The sequence below is a fragment of the Oryx dammah genome, unplaced genomic scaffold (genome assembly GCF_014754425.2).
Source record: "Oryx dammah isolate SB20612 unplaced genomic scaffold, SCBI_Odam_1.1 HiC_scaffold_24, whole genome shotgun sequence".
Classification (NCBI taxonomy): Eukaryota; Metazoa; Chordata; class Mammalia; order Artiodactyla; family Bovidae; genus Oryx; species Oryx dammah.
The window spans coordinates 84,292,591-84,309,957 of NW_024070208.1; positions in this window are offsets into that span (position 1 = coordinate 84,292,591).

Here is a 17,367-nt window from a genome sequence, read left to right on the forward strand (position 1 = left end):
AAGTTGCATTTATCTGTCCTCATGCTTTTATCAAAGGTCAGTGGCTTGTCCTTTCATAACCATTATAATCTGTTAACACAAAATATATTTAATAACCTATTAACACAAAAGATACTCAAGATGATAAAAATTTGATATAATTAACAGACTGGCTGTTATTTTAAACATTTCAAAACTAGACACAGGCTAGTCTAACAACTAGATGACACTAAGCCATTTAAAACTGACTGTATTTAGAACACCATTCTGAGTGCCCATAACTGTGATGGTCTTTATCTTCAGGTTTAAATTGCACTTGTAATGCAAACACGCTGACTCGGGCATACAATAAACCATCATGAGATAAAACCAAGGAGAAAGTCCAGCAGCCTAAACCCCAAAATTCCCGACTGTGTCATAATAGGAAACTGAGAGCTTTGCCCAAGAGCAGCGAGGTCCGTCAGATCTAGAAAAACAGCTACCAAAATGGGGATAGAAACGCAAAGTAAATCTGTCTGGTCTGGAATACAGACATTCTCAAAACTTAAGATAGTTAATGTCACAGGAAAACAGGGACTCATGACCACCCAGGTCTGCTCTTGGGTCTGAGGTGGCTGTTAGGACCCCCACCCCAGCAGCATGCGCGGTAGAGAGGTGTCAGGAGGTTCCTGGGGCACTGTCTTCGGGGAGAAGCTGTGGGGAGGGCCATGGAAAGCTCCCAGAGGAGGAGGACTTGCTCAGGAGCTGCGTGCAAGGCACCATCCAGGGCAGGAGCGGGAGGAAGGGGGTGTGCAAGTGGCCTTGGGTAGACCTTCCCTGGCTTCGGTTGGAGGGAAGACTCGGCAGGTGAAGAGGGATGAGGAAGCCAGTCCTGCCGAGCCTGGTGGCCTTGGAGGCAAGGAACAGAGACCGGAGTCTCTGATTCTCTGCGCAAGGCAGACCCAGCGGCTGGCTCTGAGCAGGAGGAGACGCGAGGAGTGTGTGCGTCTGTGTGTGGCTGTGGTGGTTAGGGTTGCAGACACCTTTGCTTGCTCCCAAGTCCATGAGAATCAAATTGTCCTTGACAAGGATCTGAGACGAAGACAGATATGAGGGGCAGGGAGTGAATGGACCAGGCAATCCCGTGTCTGGGGGCAGCGCTGGAAGCAGACAGCAGTCAGGATTTAGAGGGGACGCCAGGAGGCAAGGTCCCTTGTGTGACTCACAGACAGGCTCTTAGGGCACCAGGGGGCATCAGCCTGAGGTCAGCGGCCCACAGAGGATGCCTGGGAGGACGGGGCAGCAAGGGGGCGGCTGAACAGGCGCATCGGAGCCTGCACACCGAAGGCGAGCGGTCTGCACGTGGGCAAGGTCTCCTGGGCGAAGGTAGCTTCCCAGGAGCTTTTGGAGTAGAAAAACTGATAAAATATAAAACGTTTCTCCCGTGATGATGAGCTTTTAATTACAAGTTGAAAATAAAGGTGCAAACACATTCTTGATGCTTAAATATTTATAGATGTTGTTTCTTGTCAATTTTTCAAAGAATTAAAGAAACAAAGATGAAACTGCAGAGCTGGAATCTCAGGACTCGCCTTACTCTGGTCTGGAAAATTATTTCCACTTTAAATATTGTCTAAGTGGCCCTTGAGATATCTGGGACTTAAAGGTTCGCGCGCACTTTGAGGATATTATGTCACATCCTTAGTTTGTACAGGCTTCCCGCGTAGCTCAGCGGGTAAAGAGTCCGCCTGCCGTGTAGGAGACCCCTGTTCGATTCCTGGGTCAGGACGATCCCCTGGAGAAGGGAGAGGCTACCCACTCCAGTATTCTTGCCTGGAGAATCCCATGGACTCTATCGTCCCGGGGGTCGCGAAGAGTCGGGCACGACTGAGCGCCGTTCACTTCGCTTAGTTTGTGCCGAGATCGTGTGTCCATACAGGGTGATATTTCCTTCCCTTCAGATTTAACTGGTGGGAGGACAGAATGCGAAATGGGCTGGTTGGTCACACGCACGCACACCCCCACGCGCACGCCCGGCCAGGGATGCAGGCGGGCGGGCAGCCGAACCCCACCCTCCTGGGCCGGCACCCCAGCTTCACCGGGATCACCTCCCGCTCTCTCCAAAGTGCCCACACAGGGCCGTCTGGGTCCTGGTTGTGCCCACCTTCCTGATGAGCCAACCGTGAGTGGAGTGGGGTGGGTAGGGGTGGAGGCAGGCGGGCCCCGGACCCACCGTTCCCCCCCTGCCTGCCCCACGGCCCTTTGGGGAAACTTGACAAGGAGAAAGAGATGCCTGTCATCCCTGGATCCCGATTAGTGAGAAAGAACCAAACAGAACAGTGATGAGCTTCCCATTCTGGGGGGATGAGAAGTCATGTGAACGTCCCCCAAGTTAGCGGAGCTGATGTGAAGATGCAGCCAGCAGGCCACGCGTGTGGATTCAAAACCGGTAGATTCTCTGGTATCACCAACGCAATGGACATGAGTTCGAGCAAACCCTAGGAGAGAGTGAAGGACAGGGAAGCCTGGCGTGCGGCGGTCCGTGGGGCTGCGGAGTCGACACGACTGAGTAACGGAACAATAACAAATTCTGTGGTCGTGGAAAGACGGGCCCTTGAGAGGAAGGGGCCGTGTGCAGGCTGGTCACCGGCTGCCCCTGCTTCCAGGACCGAGAGGCGGTCAGTGACGCAGAGAGCCTCGTAGGAGGGAGGGGAAAGGAAGGCTGGCTGAGATGCACTCAGACTGGGGTGCAGCGGCCTTAATCTGCTCTGCCTCGTGCTGCAAGAAGGACCTGGAGGGGAGAGGCTGGGCAGTCGGGACAGGGCTGGGAAGGACGCCCCTGTGAGCGGAGGTGGGGGAGAGCCGGCAACGGGAGCCAGAGTCCGGGGAGGGGCAGAGGGCGTGCCTGGAGCTCCAAAGGGGCCAGCTGCCTACTGTGACTTCCCGCTTCTGGCTGCAGAGCTCAGGGGACCACCTGCTGTGGACCCGTGGGTGGCCCTCAGGGGAACCGCCCCCATGTGGGTGTGTGGGTGCTCCTTGGGGAACAGCCCCCCATGTGAACAAGTCCTGCATGGGGACCATCCCCTCGTCCCTCACTCACGTGAGCCCAGCAGGCAGGCCCCTCCGGGGAGCCGTCCAGGCTGCCGGCCGCTCTTCAGCCAGAGAAGAGCCAGGGCAGCGGGCGGCGGGGCCGGCAGGTGAAGGACCTGGGCTTGTGACCCGGGGGCTGTTCCCACCCTCAGGCCTGAAGGGACGAAGGAGGCCACGCCCCCAAGCCGGCCGGGGAAGGAGGTGGTGCAGAGCAGCCCGCAGAGTGGATGCCCCTCCAGCCCTCCAGCCCCCGGGAGCCGGGGCAGGCAGGCTGTAGCTGGGGCCTCCGGGGCCTCTCTGGAGCCTCCCCAGCGCTTCAGCCACAGGCCACATCTGTCCAAATGTCCCTGGGCCAAGGTTCCTGGGAGGACGGGTGGAAGCAAGCCGAGTCACGGCTGTGTGGGGTCGGGGAGGACACACTCCAGCCACCTCTGATCTGCGTGTGAGAAGGACAAGGAGGCTCTGTGCCTAAAGACGCCGCAGCCCAGGGGCCCAGCTCACACTTGGTGTGAATTTTCAAGTCTTCCTCTCAGTTACTCTTTTCCACCTTCCCACCGAGCCAGCCAGCCCTAGCGGCCCCACCTCCCCTTGGTCATCTTCCTCCCGCTCTGGCCCAGGGCCTGCCTCGGTGCAGCTGCTCCTCCGGCCTCAGGAGAGGGCCGGGGCGGAGACGATTTCAGATCTGATTGCGCCGATGGGCTCAGCGGCCTGATTGCCAATCAGCCCAGAGGAGATGCGATTCAGAGCCGGCCCGCGGGGCCGGGCCCCACCTTGCAATCATCCTGACCTGCGGCAGAGCGAGGATGCCACTCAGGTCCCGGCCCCGCGCTGCCCCTGGGGCGACACAGGGCCCAGAGTGCTTCACACTCAGCCCCAGGAGTCCTGCTGGGCTGGCGAGCCCCAATCAGGGCTGTCAGGCCATCCAGGGCTGCCCTGTGGTCCCCAGATTGCTCTTGAGGCTGGACGACCTCGGGATTTTTAATGGGCTCAGGAGCCGGGGGAGCCCCACCAGACCCCACGAGCTCAGGGCCCTCAGCTGCAAGACCAGAGAGCCTGGGGAGGGGGCCCTGCTCCGGCCCGAGGACAGCCTGGCCCCCTTCAGCCCTGCCCACTGCACTCTGGGGTGAAGTCCAAAGCTCTGAATCTGCGTGTGAAGAGTAACAGATGAGCAATGAAGCCTGGACGCCGCCTGCAGCGAGCACAGCCGTGCTGGGAGGCGTGGGGGTGGAGAGTGGAGTAAATGCTCCGAGACACACTTCAGAACAGGTGGTTTGGGCCTGGAGACTCAGGGCTGTCAGGGGTCTTGGGCAGCAAAGTCAGCCCCTCAGCCGCTAGGAAGCAGCTCCTCACCCCCGTCCCATCCTCCCGCCAAGGCGCTGGGTGCCGGGGCCCAGAGCCCGGGGCCTTCTGCAGGGCTGTCTCTCCCCTCCAGCCCCCGGAGGGTAATGGGGGTCTCAGCTAGAACTGGCAGCAGGGCGCTGCAGTCGCGGGTCGCTACTCCGTCCCCCATCCCCTTGGGCCTTGTGTCCCCAGCGCTGGGACAGGGAGCCGAAGTGGACACGGCTGAGAGTCGGAGGAGCGAACAGGCAAGGAGGTGGCCGCGGCCACGCGGGTGAGGGTCGCCGCCCTCGGCGCTCCCTGGGACAGGGCAGAGGCTCTGCGCCCCGGGCGGGGGCCCGCACGGGGTCCACTCCCTGCTGTCCCAAAGGCCCTGCTTCCACTGGACTCAGCGCGGACCAGAGAGAAGCTAATCAACTTCCCTCTTTAAGGGCAGAGGCCGTTCTGGGACTGGCTGGCGTGGCTTGTGAAAGCTGTATTATTTTTACCCTCCCTGAAATATATTCTTTAGAAAAAAGACACCGTTTTAGGACTGGTTGAAGAGAGTAATGAACACACGTCTGTGAACAATCTAAGGGCTCCCCCCGGCCCCGCCTTGATGGCTGGATCCCTGGAGAAGCGCCGGTGGTGTGTGAGCACAGCTGCTCCAGACACTGATGAACACCGGTGGGATGAGGAGCCGGCCGGCGGAGCGGGCGGCACAGGCGGGCTCCGCACTGCAGACGGGCGGCCAGTGTGAGCTTCTAGAACGGAAGGCGTTCCTGTGACCGTCAGGCAAAGCCCAAGGCTCCGGCCTCGCGGTTCACACGGACTCGCCAGCACCTCGTCTGTAGGTGAGAGATCTGAGGCCGAGAGCTGTCATCCCCATTTCAAAGTCCTGAGCTGGGGCTTCCCCGGTGGTCCAGTGTTTACGAAGCCGCCTTGCAATGCAGGGGACGCGGGTGTGACCTACAGCTCGGGAAGATCTCACGTGCCACGGGGCAGGCAGGCCCATGTGCCACCACGACTGAGCTTGCCCACCTGGAGCACCAGAGGCGCAGCTGCTGAAGCGTGCGCCATGCAGCGGGGTGAGCCGCCACAGTGAGAAGCTGGGGCACCGCGGCTCAGAAGCCCCTGCTCACAGCAGCCAGAGAAAGCCCGGGCCCAGCAACAAAGACCCAGCACAGCCAGTAAATAAATTTCAAAAGAGATTTATTAAAAAAAAAAAAAAGCCAAGTCTGGAACCCAAACCCCTGAGTGTGGGTGCAAAGAGCTTTCCTGGCTGTGGAGATGTGCTATTTTTGTTCGATGGGAGCTCACAGACGCAGCTGTGGACGGTCCAACCTCACCATCTTTGGGAAGTGGGTGGGCGAGCAGGGTGTCCACAGAACGAGCGTGTGTGATGTCAGCGCAGCCAGGGATGAGGAGACTGCGCTGACCTGTCGCGTTCCTGGGGGGAGAGCAGCATTTGCGTCTCCTCCTTCTCTGTTTGTTTGCAAACAGAGCTATCATTCTGTTCTCGAAGAAGTCGTGTTGAAGACAATTACTTAGGGATGTTCCAGAAATTCCCAAATACAGAGATTAATTATAGTCATTTTCAGATTTCATGAAAACAGTTGTTTAAGAGAAAACGGCCATAAAACTGTTTGTGATTGTGCTGAGTTTATCAAGGTACGTGGAAATCCAGCATAATTACTGTTGGGTTCGATTATTTGAATTAAGAAGCTCCAAACTCACTCTGCAGCTATTTTGGGAAGCAACCGGAAGACATCAACAACTGCTTTTTCAGTGCAGATTTCAAGATGCAAGCCCTGTTCTAGAGGCGTGAGTGTGTGTGCGGCGAAATCAGGAGTCTTTTTCCCCTTAAACATGTTTGATCACGGACGGGAACATCGCCTGGGAGGAGGGAGAGATAGAGAGAAAGCTGTTTGGAGACTGTGGATCCCACGAGTGACACTTCCGGACTCGGGTCTGCAAAATCCTGTCATTTCTGGGGAGAGGGTGGGGCTTGGGCCACTGGAGGCCCCAGGAGCCCAGACAGGCACCACTCATGCGCCAGGCCCTCCCGGCAGAACAGAGTGTGCACCACGCTGAGACCGAGGGCACAGGCGGGATTTTAAGACACTGCAGAGGACAGAGTCCTTTCCTTCCGGAATCACGTCTCCACCCACCCCAGCCGCAGGGCAGCCCTCTGCCTGCTTCATGGGGCTCTGTGGGCCCACAGACGTCTGCCCCCTCAGTGTCTCTAGTTTATCTGCTGCACCGAATACGAGAGCTCATAGTGTAAAGAATAATTTACTTCTTTCAATCCAGTTAGGGACTTCAAAACAAGCATCTTTTTCAAGGCTTATGTCAGTACTCACTATGTGTGTGTGTGTGTGTGTGTTGCTCAGTTGTGTCCAACTCTGTGCAACCCCATGGACGGTAGCCCGCCAGGCTCCTCTGTCCAATGAATCCTCCAGGCAAGAATACTGGAGTGGGTAGCCATTCTCTTCTCCAGGGGATCTTCGCGACCCAGGGATCGAAGCCAGGTCTCCTGGATTGCAGGCAGATTCTTCACCATCTGAGCCGCCAGGGAAGCCCATTCACTATTCACACAGCTGCAACGTAGGTATCAATGAACCTGACTTTGAGAACCAAAATGGAGTTCTAACAATGATGCTTAGTCCCTCTTTAGAATAAAGACATTTTTTCTTCATACTTTTGTACTGAACGCAGCACTTCTTTTCTGAGAGTTACCCGGCACTGAAGCGGAGGACTTCTGTTCTCGTGGGGCAGACAAGGGTCCCCTGATGAGTTCAGTTGCTGCACCTCCTGTTTCTGAGGATAAGGAAACCCTCGTTTCTTTGACCTTCTTTCACGGATCAAATTTCCTTAATTATCTTGGTTTCCCATGTCTTTCTCTGCTGGATGCAGCATAAGTCTCTCCAAGCACATATTTCATACCAACTATCCTGGAGAGTCAGGGTGCCCCTCTTGCAGGTAACGAGCCGACGGCTCACGGTCCTGTCCTTGCTGACCTCTTCGCTGGTTACCGATGGCTGTGTGAGAAATCACCCACGCCGAGCAGCAAACACGAGTCATCCCAGGTCCTCTGACTCAGCCCCTCAGGAGGCCCCACGCGGTGCTCAGCACAGAGTCTCTCCCGAAGCACTGCTGCGACGGCAGTGGGGAAGGCTTGGCTGGGAGGGTCTTCGTGGGAAGAAAGGCCGGAGACCCTGGAGGAGGCGATGTTTAATGTTCAGCAAGCTGAGCCCAGTCCACTCTCAAGGGAGACTTTTGACACAGATTCAGAGCCACAGGTTTCTACAGAGACATTAGTACAACCCAAAACACCTTGGCAATGTCCTCAGAAGGCAGCTCTGGGACCCCAAGCCTTCAGAAGGTCTGAGACCCACCTACCGGTGTGGCTGGCCTCGGTGGGGAACGGGGATCAAGGGAACGTCACCGGGGGAGAAGCAGCTCAAGCTGGCCTGGAGCCCAAGCTGCTGAGGATGAAGAGTGGCCCTCAGGGGGGACAAACAGGACGGGGAGAAGCACCCCTGTGCAAGACCTGGGCGAGTGGAGGAGGGGCACGGTGGGCACGGGTGGGCTGGGACGAAAGCGAGGCGCCTCGACCTTATGCTGAGAGGGGAGGGAGGCCAGAGCCTCCAGGAGGCTGAGTGTGGGTGGCGTCCATGACAGCCTGCGCCAGGCGCTCAGTCACATCCGCCTCTTGGCCGCCCCACGGACTGTAGCCAGGCCCCTCTGCCCCTGGGGACTCTCCAGACAAGAGTGCTGGAGTGGGTACCGTTTCCTTCTCCAGGGGATCTTCCCGTCCCAGGATCGAGCCTGCATCTCTTATGCCTGCTGCGCTGGCAGGAGGGCTCTTCATCACTAGCACCGCCTGGGAAGCCCTAAGTGAAGAAAGATCAAAGACTAAGGCTATGCAGGCATAGAAGAGTACGAAGCAGTCCATCAATGGCTCTCTCTGGATTAGGGTGTAGGTAATTTCCCCTTCTTTGAACTTTTACTTTATTTTTTAAAAATCAGATTTAATTTTTTAATAGGAAGAAAGAATCAATGTTTCAGTTCAGTTCAGTCGCTCAGTCACGTCCGACTCTTTGTGACCCCATGGACTGCAGCACGCCAGGCCTCCCTGTCCATCACCAACTCCCAGAGTTTACCCAAACTCGTGTCCACTGAGTTGGTGATGCCATCCAACCATCTCATCCTCTGTCATCCCCTTCTCCTCCTGCCTTTAGTCTTTCGCAGCATCAGAGTCTTTTCCAATGAGTCAGCTTTTTGCATCACGTGGCCAAAGGACTGGAGTTTCAGCTTTAGCATCATTCCTTCCAAAGAACACCCAGGGCTGATCTCCTTCAGAATGGACTGGTTGGATCTCCTTGCAGTCCAAGGGACTCTCAAGAGTCTTCTCCAACACCATAGTTCAAAAGCATCAATTCTCTGGCGCTCAGCTTTCTTCACAGTCCAACTCTCACATCCATACATGACCACTGGGAAAACCATAGTCTTAACTAGACGGACATTTGTTGGCAAAGTAATGTCTCTGCTTCTTAAAATGCTGTCTAGGTTGGTCATAACTTTCCTTCCAAGGAGTAAACATCTTCCAATTTCATGGCTAGTCACCATCTGCAGTGATTTTGGAGCACCAAAATAAAGTCAGCCACTGTTTCCACTGTTTCCCCATCTATTTGCCATGAACTGATGGGAACAGAAAACTATGATCTTAGTTTTCTCAATGTTGAGTTTTAACCCAACTTTAACTCTCCTCTTTCACTTTTATCAAGAGGCTTTTTAGTTCTTCGCTTTCTGCCATAAGGGTGGTGTCATCTGCATATCTGAGGTTATTGATATTTCTCCTGGCAATCTTGATTCTAGCTTGTGCTTCTTCCAGCCCAGCGTTTCTCATGATGTATTCTACATATAAGTTAAATAAGCAGGGTGACAATACACAGCCCTGATGTACTCCTTTTCCTATTTGGAACCAGTCTGTTGTTCCATGTCCAGTTCTAAGTGTTGCTTCCTGACCTGCATATAGGTTTCTCAAGAGGCAGGTCAGGTGGTCTGGTATTCCCACCTCTTTCAGAATTTTCCACAGTTTATTGTGATCCACACAGTCAAAGGCTTTGGCATAGTCAGTAAAGCAGAAATAGATGTTTTTCTGGAACTCTGCTTTTTGTTTGATGATCTAGCGGATGTTGGCAATTTGATCTCTGGTTCCTCTGCCTTTTCTAAAATGATGTCCTTTTCATCATAGGGGACTAGAATACAAAAGTAGGAAATCAAGAAACATGTGGAGTAACAGGCAAATTTGGGCTTGGAGCACCGAGTGAAGCAGGGCAAAGGCTAACAGAGCTCTGCCAAGAGAACGCCCTGGTCATGGCAGGTCCCTCTCCCCTGGGCCATACCCTGGGTGCATTAACTATCAATGGCCATCTAAGGGGTCATCTTAGGGTCAGAGACCCTTCTGACCAGGGGCTCCCTTGGTCCCCGTGCACCTCTTGGGGAGAGGGACATGACCACACCATGGACCAACTTGACCTTGACGTTCATGGAACGTTCTGCATGGTCGGCCTGGGTGACAGGACGGAGCTCGGGGCTCTCCAGGGCGCTGGGCGGGGCTCCCCATCCGTTTCGCTCTGCCTGCCTTCCACCTGCCAACCGGTCAAGGCCCTGACGGCGCTGGGGCTGTGCCTCCCTGAGCCAGGACTCAGGCTATTCCCGAAGCTTGATGGAGAAGCTCTTCACTTCTGGTGCCCAGAGCCCTGGGCTACCCCGGCCCTGGAGGGCCCCGCACACGCCCACTGCCTGCCCTGCCCTGCCCTCCTCCTCTCCCCTCCTCTCCCTCCCCCCTCCCCTCCCCTTCCCCTCCCCCCCCCCCCCCCTCCCCCTCCCCTCCCCCTCCTCTCCCCTCCCTCCTCCTCTCCACCCTCCTCTTCCCTGTGCCCCGCTCCCTCCAGCTCTCTGTCCCTCCCTCTGTTCCTTTTCCTTCTCTCCAGGTCAATTGCTTTTCTGCACTGCTTGGCTGCAAACCTGCCTGATACACATTCTTTTTGCTTAGTTATTCTCTGAGGTTTTCTTTTAAATGAAAGAACGTGCTATACGAATCCTAAAAACACACTTCACAAATGAAAGCCAAAGGCTCTGAATAGTTAGGAAGGTGGCCGTGCCCTCCTTTTATCTGGGGGGGTCAAGCCCCAGGGGTGAGTGAGCCCCAGCTCTGGTGACAGCAGTCACATGCAGGGAAGCGTGGCAGGGTCAGCCTGGGGGCAGACCTGCAGACGAGAGGCCGAGAAAGGAGAGTAGCAGTCAGAGCCAGGTGAAGACAGCCCGTGCGACCCCGACGGCACACAAAGGACACAGGAAACCCCCCGGAAACTCCTGCCTGGTGTTAACGGAAATCGTCTGTTTTGGTTAAATCGCTCAGTTATGAGGAACTAAGAAGCTCACCCGCAGTTCAGGCTGAGAGAAAAGCTCCTTCAGCCGGTGCCCTGTCACTGCTCTGTCCTTCGTCAGAGGGAACGAAGGTGACGGAGTTCCCAGAACCTGGGGCGGAGGAACTTCCCAGGACTCCTGTGATGGAGGGGGTCCGTGCTGGTGGGGCTCTCAGCTGCAGATGAGCCTCCAGTGCAGAAACAAGGGGGCAGTAATGATAGCAACCCCACACTGCCCTTGACTTCCTACTCACGCATCTTGAAAGCCTGTCACGGCAGTTCAGTGAATATTGGGGTAAAAACTAGCGCCTGAGTCACTCTAACAAGCCGGATTTAACTGCCGCCTCCGTCGTCTGTAGGGGACTGACAGCAACCTCACTGGGGTCTTTTGAAATCAGAATGACGTCACACTCCCGGCTCTTCTGTTGGTGAGCGCAGTGCTGCCCGAGGACTGGTACCCAGCCAAGGCTCGATATGTGAGGACCAAATGTATCTCTGCGTTCCCACGTCACCCAGCACACATCCCCCCGCTGGTGATGGACCGATGTTTCTTGTGTTGTCAATGAGGCTCAAACCTCTGCGTGGACAGGGGATGAATGGATGAAGCGTCAGAGACATATTGCTGTTTCTGTTTGTGAAACACAGAGAACCAGGCTCAGGGATGGAGCCCGAGAGCTGAGGTATTAAGCAGACCGGTCCTTACAAGCACGTGCTTACTGTACCACAAGCATCCTCCCACCCAGCTCCTCCGCCCACATCCCTCTGCAGAAACACACGGGGGTGGGAGTGAAACCGTGGCTCTAAGAGGCCAGCCTGGGGCCCCACCGCAAGCAAGGCCGGCCCCTTTGCCTTTGTCTTAAAACCAAGCCTGGGGTAGTCATCGTGACCCAGGAGGGGGACATTTTCTGGCAGTTAGCAAGTGACTAGAGGAGTTCAAAATCTGGAGCGAAATCAAAGGCCCTTCAGGGAAAAAAGCGAACGCAGATGGCCAGCTGGTCATTAATCACCGGCCTTGTCCGACCCGGGGTGGGGCAGCGTTATTGCCATTATAAGCATACAAACGTAAAGCAGAAGGTAATTACCTGCTTTCTACTCTGAAAAGTCGAAGGGTGGCTGCTTGTTGCCATGGAGACTCTGGACAGCGTACAGCCGGGCTTTTCCTGGCCCTGAGGGCCGGCTGGGTGGCCGGGGAGAGCACAGCACTCCGCCTCAGTGACATTAATTAGGGTCACTTCTGCCCGTGGGTCCTTTCTCTGAAAAGCAGACCCCTTTGCTGCCACACATGCCTTCACGAACAGCAGTGCAGGGAGGAGCAGGTGAGGAGCCAGAGTCCCCGGGCACATGGGCCGTGCCCACTGCCCACAACAGGCTGCAAGAACTCCACATCGCCACTTGGTTCTAGAAACCCCGCCATTGTCCGCGATCTCACCAAGGAGGCTGCCCTGGAGGTTCTTTGGAGATGGAGGAGCACGTGGTGGGCTCTGGGCAAACAGAAGACCATCAGAGCCCAACCAGAGAGAGAAGAAAGAGCCTCACTCCCCCTGTTCTAGCAAAACCTCAACAAGCGCCATCAAACTGCACTGGCGAGATGTCACGACAACTGTGACGTCCCCAGGGCTGCTGAAACCGCAACTCCACGCCCAGGGGTTCATGCCCACCAGTCATGGATGCGGGACAGCTGTCACCGTCACCTGTACTGAGTGGGCACCCCCAATTCATCCCCCAGAAGCCTGCTCTGTGACTTAAGCAGCAACCATTTTCTCCCTTTCTCTGGCTGTCCTAGAACTTTTTTTTTTTTTTTTTTTGCAAGAATAACAATAATCCTCCTCAAAGAAAAAGGACCCTGGAGCCTTGGGTTTCAGATCTAAAGTGCCCACAACCCCATGTCCATCTCTGGGAACCACAGCAAAAGGGAAACAGGCCAGCTACTCCTGTTTCACACCACGTTCCGTGCACATTAGGCGTTGGACCAATTTTACAGGTGGGTTGGAATCCGTGCCGTCTTCAGCGCCGTGAGCATCTGCTCCAGAGACTGGCGGCCATGTCTGGGAGGAGAGGCTGCTTGCAGAGTGAAAATTTAGAAACTTTTGTAGCATTTTCCCAAGTAATGCTATGTCTGTTGAGTCTCATAATTTAAAAGTTAGCTTGAATCTCAAAGGTTATTTTTATTTCACCTTGTTAGCGATGTTATGGGATCAAACTTGGGTCTGCAGCAAAGCCGATCCACCCACACAGATTGTGGTGAAGGAAAAGGCAGCATCCACAGCAGGCGCCCAGCAGAGGGCCACGCAAGGAGGACGGCAGCTCGGGCTCAAGACCCAAGCGCCCGATGGCTTTCAGACTAGAGGTTTTAGAGGCAGAGTCAGCGAGAGGGACTCAGGGAGCCTGACCAGCGCGGGCACAGCTCTGACTGATGGCGAGGTAATGGGGTGATGGCTCAGGAATCTCGGTCATCAGCCTCTGGTCCCCACTGCCTGGGGTAGGGTGCTTGCGTCCTTGCTTAGTTGCTCACTCGTAGCTGACTCTTTACGACCCCATGGACTGTAGCCCTCCAGGTTCCTCTGTCCTCGGAATTCTCTAGGCAGGAATACTGGAGTGGGTTGCCTTTCCCCCTCCAGGGGATCTTCCCGACCCAGGGATGTGACGCCTGCGTCTCTGGCGTTGGCAGGCTGACTCTTTTCCGTGGAGCCGCCTGGGATTCTTCATCACAGGGTCTAGCGCTGGTGGTCAGCATGAGGTCAACTTCTTCCTCTTGGTGTGTGTGCGGAGGGGGTCTTGGTATCTGCACAACAGCTCAATGACGTGGCTCAGGATATTATCTACAGCCCTTGAGGAGGGACTAGAGGTCTTCAACTTTGTTTTATTACTAAATTTTTCTTGTTTTTGTTTTGCTTGACTGGTTTCCTCCAGTTTTGTATTTTCTCTCTTCTCTGATTAAATTTGCTCTTTGGAGCCTGGAAAAGGCATAGGAGATTGAAGCTTTTCTACAAACAAGAAGCAGGGGATGGTGGAGGGGGTATGTCTTAGGAAAACCCCACTGGGTCGGTTACAGTCATTTGTTTTTGTTATGTTTTATAGAAACGTCATGTACTTCCAGTACTCATGTACGGATGTGAGTTGGACCATAAAGAAGCCTACAAGCCAAAGAACTGATGCTTTTGAACTGTGGTGTTGGAGAAGACTCTCGAGAACCCCTTGGACTGCAAGGAGATCCAACCAGCCCATCCTAAAGGAGATCAGTCCTGGGTGTTCATTGGAAGGACTGATGCTGTAGCTGAAACTCTAATACTTTGGCCACCCGATGCGAAGAACTGACTCATTGGAAAAGATCCTGATGCTGGGAAAGATTGAGGGCAGGAGGAGAAGGGGACGACAGAGGATGAGATGGTTGGATGGCATCACCAACTTGATGGACGTTAGTCTGAGCAAAGAACAGGGAGGCCTGGTGTGCTGAAGCCCATGGGGTCACAGAGTCGGATATAACTGAGCCAGTGAACAACAAAAGAAGCATCCTTCCATACCAGATGGGAAGTAGAACATGGTCCCTCACTGCAGGCCCTCACTGCGTCCTTCCATAACAGACGGGAAATAGAATACGGTCCCTCACTGCAGGTCAGGTGATCTCTGTCACACAGGCTGGACACCTGGGTTCTTCCTTAAAATTGTGCAATGCCCATGCTGAGCCGAGACCTACCTTAGGAGACGGATTAACTTCAGGGCTTTCTTAGAAAGGGTTTTTGAGCCGTCTCTAGGCGTCACCTTCTCTGTCCTTTGTTGGTAAACTTTGAGAGTCATGCGAACCAGCCCAGGTCTTTTCAGAGTGGGCCCTGCGCACCCTGCCCAAGCTGCACCCTGATGCTCCCGGCTGGAGACCGTCCTGGAGACTCTGGTCAGCAGAGGAAACCGCCTGCCATGGATCCGGGCCCGGGAGAGATGCAGCTCGTGCCAGGAGCTGTCAAAAGACGGGCCCTCCCCCCAGCCCTGCTGGAGTCTGGGTTTAAGTAGCTCTCCGCTTCCAAACAGGCTCCTCCCCGAGTTTGGGTCCACATGAGTTGTCAGCACCTTAGAATACACTTTCATGAAAATAATGCGAAACAGTGGAACTAGGGTCCCAGGTAAGCCTATCAAAGCCGATCCAACCCAGAACAGAAAGTGTGAAAGAAATGTTTTGGGAAAGCCTCTCAGACATCTCCTAAGCCTGCCGGTGTCTCCCCATCCCTCTGCTTCACCCCGGACTGCTCCTCGAGCTGCAGCCAGAGACGCCGCTGCTTCTTTCTTCAGGGTTGGAAACTGTAGCTTTTACTTTCATGCTGAGCATGTGTGTGAAAGTATTGGTTGCTCAGTTGCGGCGGACTCTTTGCGACCTGTGGACTTAGCCCCCCAGGCTCCTCTGTCCAGGGGATTCTCCAGGCAAGAATGCTGGTGTGGACTGCCGTGCCCTCCTCCGGGGATCTTCCTGACCCTAGGATTGAACCCTCGTCTCCAGCACTGCACGCAGGTTCTTTACCACTGAGCCCCCAGAGAAGCCTGATGCTGAGCATATATTTCCCCTAAAATAAAAATTTAAAAAGAGAGGGCTGTAGAAGTTATGTGTACCAAGGCAGCTGGGACTGTGTGGATTCTCTTCTTGTCTTTAGATTTTCCTCTAGGTTTATTTTAAATATGATGCTTCTGAGCTAACTGTGCCTGGCCTTCCTGCCTCGCAACCTTCCTGGGTTTCTCTGGCCAAATGTCCGCCCGGATGCCCCCTGCCCTAGGAACGGGAGGGAGCTTCCCGGGAGGGTACCCTCGCCCTCTGTCCCCTCCCAGATTGTCAGACTCTTCTCCCCTTTGTCTGGCCACCAGGTCTTGGCTTAAGGGGATTTTTCTGAAATAGATGTTCTTGACCCCAGGCCCTCCTCCAGGTAAGAGCCTTCTCTGCTGGAGACTTGCCTTGCCGTGGGCATCCTGCCGCCGGGACACCTGCTTTGCTCCTCTCTGTCCTCCCTGCCAGGGCCTCCACCTTCCCTGTCCCTTCCTTCTGTCCCCTCTCCCTCCTCTCCATCTCAGAGACTCCGGAGATAGGATCGCAATGAGAGGAACTGGGACAAGCCAAATCTTTGCAGAGCAGAGCAGTGAATACAGTCAGGGCATCAGACCAGGTCCCAGCAAAGGCGGGAGGTGCAGCTGGGGACTTCATCATAAGAAACAGGTAACTTAGAGCATCATCACAGCAGTCTTCAGGGCTTTGAGCCCCTCGTGTAGGCTGAGCAGGACCCTCAGGTCAGAGTTAAGCTGCAGCTTCAGCTGGTTTGGGGTGAAGGCTCTACCCCAGCTGTCTGCCAGGGTGCTCTCGGAGGTGCACGGGCAGTGGCCAGAGGCGTCCTTCGGGGGTGCCGGAGGAGTGGGGGCTGTCTAGGTGGGCGGTTGCCCTCTGAGGTCTGGAACTGCACCTGAAACCTCCCGTCCCACCGAGATGAGGGAAGCCCTGGCCCAGCTCCTGGCTCACCTTGCAACCAAGGCCGACACTGGGATGGGTCTGGCAGCCAAGCTGGAGCTTCTTCCCCAGAGGGGGTGGAGCCAGGCATGGACAGCCTGCAGCCTGCCCCCCCGGGGGCCCTTCCACTGGGGACCACCGGGGACAGTCCCTGGAGGCAGCTGTGGGCCTGCCAGACCTTCTGCTTCACGCACCAAAATTTCTTTAGTTTTCAGCTTTGAGTTTGAAATCCCAAGAGGTTAATGGGCGTTGATGGTAGAGCGGTTAGTAGAGCTGCCTTCCAAAATAAGTAAAACCAGGCTTTTCATTTGGTTGTGAATTTCCATCTTCAGAAAGCACGACTCCTCCAGTTCAAAGAGCCACGCTATCATTAATTCACTGAGTAAGGCTGACATGTAAACGCTCTACGTGTTCAGGACCTTTATGAAGATACAGAAAGATATTCAGATATGCTCACAAACAGGTATTCAAGTAAGAGGGTTCACCCCAGACATAGAAAACAAGCTAACAATTACCAAAGGGGAGAGGGGAGGGGGCTAAATTAGGAGCTTGTGATTAGTGAGCACACACGACTTTATATGAAGCAGGTGAACAGGAAAGACCTACTGCAAAGCACAGGGAGCTCTACTCAATGCTTTGATATAGTCTATAAGGCAAAAGAATCTGAATAAATAGACTTATATGCGTGTGCAACTGGATTACTTTGCTATACGCCTGAAACTAATGCGACACTGTGAATTAATTATTTTTTTAGTTTAAAAAGAGGGTTTATTTGAGTTGTTTGTTCAGTCATCTGTATAATTTTTAAAGGTCTTGCTCACATCTTTGTAAGTCTGTTGAGAAGAGAAAGTTCGCTTCCACAACACAGACAGTCCTGAGAATTTTCAGGGCTGTTTATCGCCTGGGTACGAGATAGTTGGGTTGAGCAGGTTAGGAGAAAAACACCCTGCTTAAACAAAGACACTCGAGTTTGCCGAATCCTTTCCTTTATTGGAACTGGGAGCAAAGTCCCAACAATAACTGCAGAGTTAATTTCGCTTCAAATCCCTTTTTTTCAGCAGAGCTCATCACACAAGAGAAGTCTCGAGA